The 7,904-nt window shown below is 37.0% G+C and overlaps 1 pseudogene across 1 annotated transcript; it reads left to right on the forward strand.

The window, feature by feature from the left end:
• Positions 1–5,867: 5,867 nt before the first annotated feature.
• On the forward strand, positions 5,868–6,272 carry LOC308271241 (large ribosomal subunit protein eL32-like; annotated as a pseudogene). The gene has a single exon. The product of its transcript is annotated as a large ribosomal subunit protein eL32-like (transcript).
• Positions 6,273–7,904: the final 1,632 nt, after the last annotated feature.

Raw genomic sequence — 7,904 nt, forward strand, 5'->3', positions numbered from 1 at the left:
AAAATACAGTCTATGGTGAGGGAAAGGGGCAACCAAATAACGAAGAGCTTGATTATGTCAGAGTATCCCATGGAAGTAAGACATCTGCCTTGCATATGGAGTCAGAGGAGACTGGCAGCCATTTCGAATCCAGGCCCAATTTTTCCAGATGGTACTAGGTCTCAGGGAAGTTATTATTGCAACCAGCTCATGGCCGGCTTTATTGGGAAGTCTTCTTCCTGATTCATGCCTGTAAAGCCAAGACTATTACTGCTAGACGTCTACCAATCTTGATCAAGAAAAGTTTCTAAATTAATATGCTTTGAAAGAGCTGATTACCTGTAGTTTTATGACATAACATTATTTTAATATCTCTCAGAATGTATTTTGTGACATCCTTTCTTTCATTGACTAAGAGATGTAACAACATAATTTGTGTTATAACTAAGGACAATAATACTGCTTCCAATGTATTTGATATCATAAGGGAAGGACAAAGATAAAAACCAGTATTTATGGAGAGGTGTCTTTATGCTATCTGTTCCGTATAATCTTCTAATAACTCTGTGAGAGAAATCATGGTTAAGGAGAGTAACTGAGCTGCCTAAGTACTTATGCAAGTCCAGGTCCACAGAACATAGAGATCCTGGTTTTCATCTCTCCTTTTGTACCACCATCTAATCCATCAAGTTTTGAGTCCTAGATTTTTGAAAGCCACAAATCCAACTGTCTTGCCATCTTCACTACTATTATACTGTCCTACTTCTTTACCAACTCTTGACTGCATTATCCCAAGAGGCTCTTGATTGATCTCTCTGCTGCCCCTATATAGTCCCTCCAGTACAGGGCACCAGAAGAATATCATCTCAATCAGAACTCAGCACAAAGTCTTTACATTGACCTGAAAGACTCCAGGATCCAGCTCCCCCAACTCTTTGGTCTCATTTCCTACAACTTTACAACTCACAAAGAGCTATTTTCTTTGAGTTAATTCCAACACACTAAATCTTATAAAAATAGATTTTTTAGCTAATAGAAATTAAAAGCTAAACCTTTGAAAATGTTATAAAAGATGAAGATGGGAATGATAAATGAGAGCCTTTTGATATAGAATATAAAACCTTAAAATATAGCAATGAATTCTAGGAGTCTCAAGTAAAGAAAGAATAGAGAGATACAACTTTCTAAATTCTTACATTTTATAATTATTGAATCTGCTAGACAGACACATGAAATGTCTGCCATGATTCCGATTTGTAATGAATGGCATTCTCACCATTCTATCTATGATAGCATGCCCTATCATCCCTTTCAAATCTCCTAAATGACTGGTCACAGCATTTTGACATTATTACATCACTTTAAAATTTTACTCATTTTGTCTCATTAACTAAAATATCAGCCCTATGTTTACAGGACTTGAAAAGCTCCTGGAATGGTAGAATGGTAGATGTGACATATTCTAAGTAGTTGTGCAAGGTTAAAGGCTAATCATCTAAATTTAAATAATATTAAAATTATATATTGAATGACTAAATGGTCTAAAAGGAATTTGGAGTGAGAAATTAGAGGGATAATTGTAAAAATGAATTCCTGATGGTATCTAGACAAGTTGAGGTAGTTATTTAAGCACAAATGCTTGCTGACTGGCAAAACTACAGCTAAACTCACACCTCTGTAATAAATAGTCCATCATCTTTTACTAAAATAAACTCTCTTTATAGGAACAGTATATCAATTTTTTGGAGTAGTATACATGAGAAAATTTCTTTTTTGCAGAAAAAGATTATCCTTACTTTTATATTTTTACTGGTGCATTATAATTATATATCATACTGATACTCAAAGTGATGCAGACACAGAGGCACAATTCATTAGGTACCTCTCCCTTCACGGCCTCCTCCAATCCTCCTCATGTCTATTTTTAATGCTTAGCCTTTAACCATGTACAACTACTTAGAATACTTTCCTCATTGACTATGCCATAGAAGAAATAGAAAACCCATAGTTTTCCCCAAAAGTATTTTCCTAGAAAACATTAATATAAGTATATGCAATGTTATATAATAGTCAAGAGGACAATAAAAGATGATGCAGGGATAATGACAAATGAACGGATGAAGTTCTCTAATAGCTCAAATTCTTTCTCTAAGGTCTTAATATCAATATCATTATCACGACCATGATCATTACCGTGTATTGAACACTTGTTTAGCATCAGGCATTATCCTATCTACCTAATGCTTGCTTTAATCTTTAATCCTCACAATAATTCCCCATATCATTTTATACATACAGAAATGAAGGATCAGGGAAGATTTGTTACATGGCTAGTAGGTAACTGTAATATATTCAAGCCATCTGAATGTCAATCTTGATGAATCTCCTGTTTCATAAAACAATAGCCATCTTCTTCAGTGTTATTCAAAGTACCTAGTGCTAGCTCTATGGAGATGCTTGTAAAAAATATTTTTTAAGGTTTAAGAATTTTTTAAAAATCCTATTTCTTTACAAGAAAAACCAGACCCTTTAATTTTTAGTTGTCCTTCCACTACAATACAGGCCAGTTTTTGTTGATTGATGTGGATGTGATGCTTATAAACATACATTAAGTTACAAATATAGTTGCATATATTGTGTTATATTTGATTATATTAATAATTTTTGTGTTATAGAATTTCAATTCGAATGTTTCTACCTTCCATAAGGATTAACAAAGAGTTGAAGTTTAGTTTGAACTAAAAAAAAAACTATTATGGAATTGTTTCCCCATATCATCAATCTACCTTTTGTTCAGTGGGTTGGATACTGCTGACAAACCTACTTCCATGCTGTATACACATATAGAGAAACACACATACGGAATGGCAGTACCGATGTGAGGCAAGGATTACATATAGCAGAAGGGTGAGTAAACTCATTTAAATCCTTAGGCAAAGCTGACATTAGAAGAAAATTGTGGTGACATTCACAGGTTCAAGTTTGCTTTCCAAAAATAATCAGCCCATAGACTGTGAAAAAACATACTGGCCCCAACCAAAAGATTATAGACTAGGTAAGAATGCCAAACGCCGTTCACACAAAGCAATCACAGTAAAAGCTGTGAGTTTTACTACTGCTCGGGGAATACTTTACACATTTACTTTTCCTCTATGAAAGAAACTCCTACTAAGAAACCACTGCCTTCTCTATGCAAATGGAAAATGTGGGCTACCTGAGGAAAGGATACAAATGCAGTTTAATTTCTGGGTAAGCCTGCTCAAATAATCTTAAAAGTCAACCTGATGGGGTGAGGAGAGAGAGTAAAATAAAAGCCCTCTCATTCTTGAACTGGCTCTCTTTCGAATTTTCTTCCTGGGGTCTAATCTGATTCAGAGCAGGAACACACAGTACAGTTAGCATTCAACTTTAATTGCAACGAGGTGACAACATACTGGGTAATGAGTTGTTTATGAGTTGTAGATGTGTTTACAATGAGTTGACAATGTGTTGGATAAAGTGTTCTTCTAAAGTTGTAGATTTATTTACAGTGAGCGGTGGGGGATGTTCATTAGTTTTCGATTTGTTTGTTTACATTGTTTTCGATTTGCAATTGCTATGAAACAAATCGCACACTGATGAAGGATGATTGTTTGTGTGCCTTAATGATTTACTGTAGTAGCTCATCTGAAAAAGTACTTAACTCTGCCTCATCTGTCAGTTTCCACTGCAAAAGCTTCCAGTCACAATCGTTTTATTAGCATACCATGGACCATTTGTAAGAACACTGTGCATCTAAGAGATCTCGGGACTCAGCTATTCAGCCCATTGTATTTAAGCCAGCAGACCTGAACTGAATTCTTTGTTAGGTACACGTTGATACTTTTTACGTTAGCACACGATTGTCAGTTCTCAGACTCCCAGCTAGAGAAAGATATGCAAGTCCTTTGTGACTCAAGGTGCTGCCAACTTTCAACCTTATATTTGACCCACTAACTTCTATGAAAAGGCTTTTTGAAAATATCAGACTAATAACTGTCAAGTTATGAGACAATTTTTAAAATAGATTTAAAAAATTTACAAGTCAGTTCAATGCATTAATGTGCATTATTTCTGTATCTTGAGTATTTAATAGCTTTTATTGATAGAGTAGAAGGAATGAGAACTCCACCATATCCTTGCCATGTATTGTCACATTACATATGTACTGGACCCACAGGTATTCACATCAGGGAGCTAATGGACATGGTGTTTCATTTATATTCTGTTCCTACATCATGATAAATAGTCATCTTGTAATAATTTGACTGGGAAAAGTTAAGTCTGAATTCGTGGCCCATCCTAAAGAATATCTAGTTTTCAAAGAATGGAGAATTATATAGTTAAATTCCTGTAATCATAAGAAGTGTGTGTGTGTGTGTGTGTGTGTGTGTGTGTGTGTGTGTGTGTGTAGGGACAAGACAAGCAATGAAAGCATGAATACATTTAGAAACTGGTAACAATATTTTAAATTTCTAAATATAATAGCACATAATATGTTAATCTATACAAAGATGTAAAATAGTAAATTTCAATCCCCATTTTACACATAAAGCAAATGATATCCATAGAAAAATGATTTTTTCTGGTACTGAAGATGGAACCCAGGAGAGTGTTCTACCCAAGCTAGACCCCTAGACAGATACTGATTGATTTTATTGATTGATTTTTTTTTTTTTTTTTGTGTGTGTGTGTGTGTGTGTGTGTGTGTGTGGTGCTGGAGATTGAACCCAGGGACATTCTACCTCCAAACTATACTCCCTGTACCCCAGCCTGATTTTTTCATTCTTTATTCTGAAATAGGGTATCACTAAGTTGTGGAGAGCCTCACTAAATAGCTGAGGCTGGCTACGAACCCGGATTCTACTGTTTCAGCCTCCCAAGTACTAAGATTATAAGTGTGCACCATTACACTCGGCTTTTATTTTTAATTGAGTGGTTAATTTGAAATAGGGTCTTGCTAGGTTGTTGAGAGTCTCACTATGCTACTGAGGCTGCCCTTGAATTTGCGATCTTCCAGTCTCAGCCTCCCAAGTACTGGGATTATAGGTATGTGCCACCAAGCCCAGACCTAAATGGATTTTTGGAATTTGTACAATTAGAAAAGACAGAACATGAACAAAGTTGTCCTGATTTAATTCCGGTGTTATTTTCAATTTCTATTCAACATTTTTTTGGTATGGTACTGGGAGTGGAACCCAGGGGCTTTTCTACCTCGAGGCTATACTCCCGGACCTTTTTTATACTTTATTTGGAAACAGGGGCTCAATAAGTTGCTGAGAGCCTCACTAACTAGATGAAGCTGGCTTCGAACCTACTCGATCCTCCCGTCTCAGCCTCCCAAGTGCTGGGATTAGAAGCGTGCGCAACCACGCTGGGCAACTTTGTTTTTATTATGTAGAAATAAAATCCCCCAAACCAAGGCAATACTATTTCTCTTAGTTGGCTTCAGTCATAGTATAGCTCTAATCATTTTGTCCCCTTCCCCCCCAAATATGTTACATTTAATTCCATTTGTGATTTCTAATTTATGGAAGAATAAGAAAGCTCAATGAAGTCCAACAAAATGGGGACTCCTCATTTTTAGAAGCCATTTGAACAAAAAGACTTATAGTGTCCGGGGTCAATGCTTGCTCCTGAGAAACACATTCTGTCTCCCTGTCTAGAGATGCGTCTGGATAGTGTTTAGTATTCTGCCAGCTTCAGAAACAGGAGGGAGAGCAAGCCTAGCACAGGCACCCATTCCATTCCCAGCCTGTGCAGTAGCTGGTGACTGGAAGATACTCTGCAACATCTGTCAAGCCCTGGGCATGCGTTCCTCCTTCGGAGATTCCTTTCCCACCTGGCCGTCCCTCTTTCTTAAAGGCACAATGGCTGCCCTCAGACCTCTCGTGAAACCTAAGATTGTCAACAAGAGGACCAAGAAGTTCACCCAGCACCCATCAGACCAGTATGTCAAGTTAAGCGGAACTGATGGAAACCCAGAGGTATTGACAACCAGGTGCGGAGACAATTCAAGGGCCAGATCTTGATGGCCAACATTGGGTACGAGGGCAACAAGAAAACCAAGCACATGCTGCCAGTGGCTCCGGAAGTTCCTGGTCCACAGTGTCAAGGAGCTGGAAGTTCTCCTGATGTGTAACAAATCTTACTGTGCCAAGATTGCCCACAACAACTCCTCCAAGAATCGCAAAGCCATCGTGGAAAGAGCGGCCCAGCTGGCCATCAGAGTCACCAACCCCAAGGCCAGGCTGCGCTGCGAGGAAAACGAATAGACACCACAGGCATGCTTTCGCTTGTGTGCTTAAAGCTACAAAAACTTTAAAAATAAACAAACAAACAAACAAACAGATAAATAAAGTTGGCTTCATTGCTTTCCCTTGCTTAGTGAGGAATGGGAGGACATTTTAATAACTTGAAATGTCTCAACAGACAACTGGGCTTTTGAAGAACTCCCCCTAGGGTCTTTCCTTTATTAACATCAATGATGTCAAAGCAAACAAAAAGAAACACCATTTTCCACTTTCCATGTGCTGTTTACCACCATGAGCTTGAAAAAGTAAATTTCTAGTGCTTTCCAACATGCTGACCCTAGAACGGATCTGTCATTTGGAATCTAAAGGAAAGGCACTGGGTGAAGTGCTGAGGTGTTGCCTCCTGAGAGCCATGTTAGCATATTCGTGTTGGAAAGAATTTCATCTTGGAGGGTTCTGTTCATCTAACCAGATACTTTGCAAGTGAAAACGCATGAGATGTAAGCCAGCTTTTCACATGGTCATTTTTTATGGCAGACCATTTCAGCAGTGTAACCGGGGTAGACGCCTATAAATGTAGACTGTGATGGATTCACTTGTGATTCAGCCTGGATACATATGGAGGTACTGTTTGCCCTTCAGTGCAAATCCATTTTTATGTCAAAAGGAATCCATTGAAATTAATAGGGCATTATCCAAGCAGTAAGTAACACATATATATTCAATGCAAAAAAAAAAAATCTAGCAGAAAGATGCATTTTCTCTAACTAATTTGAAAAATGACCATGCTAAGAAATTACGTGGTAAATTAATGAACTAAGAAATGGTAAAAATCTAATATTTTAAAAATAAAATCAGTGAATAGATTGCTAAGATCTTTTAACTTTGCTGATATAGTATCTACTAGCAAGATAAAATGCATTGTTTCCTAAAACCACATTTATGTTGGACACAAGTTATTTTTTAAAATATCATTGAATGTTATCATACATAGGTCATCATCTATTTCCACTACATATTGAAATTTACTTTGTGAATTGAGAAATTATTTTATTCATTCAATTTAAGAGATTTAGGGGGAGGGGTTCTTCTATGTGCCCCCCCAAAAAAATTAAGCAGAGGAGAGTGTAATAAACAAAACACATCATTGTAATGATCATTGTATTAAAGGGTGAACTTTCCAGTCTTTGAATCTGTGATTTCTAAACTTTTCTCTGCATAGTTATTTTTTTTAATATTGAGTCCCTTGACTACTTTCATATTTCAACTTTTTGTGTCAGTGCTTCTTAATAATGATGATATTCTCCCATAATTTTTTTCTTAAAATAATTTTTATTATTTCTAGTTTTTACCCTGTGTACGCTCAGTTTTCCTTTCCCTAACTCCAAGAGGCATATTCTGGCTCTAAGGAAGATAAAAGTCATGGTAGCCACTATCAGATAGATGTGGAATAACTACATCCAACAGTGACTTGATTAGAGGAATCTGGCAGATGATACCTGTCTAGCAGCAGGTGCTCAAGAAAACTAAAGATATGTAAAAGTTGGAAAAGCCAGGAGCAGTAGCCAAGAAGTGACCCCGGCCTTTTGTGGCATCAAAAAGAAGCAAATAGGAAGCACAGTTCCCGTCAGGAGATCTAAAGCAAATGAGGAA

This window comes from Muscardinus avellanarius, assembly GCF_963383645.1.
Source record: "Muscardinus avellanarius genome assembly, chromosome: 12".
Taxonomy (NCBI): domain Eukaryota; kingdom Metazoa; phylum Chordata; class Mammalia; order Rodentia; family Gliridae; genus Muscardinus; species Muscardinus avellanarius.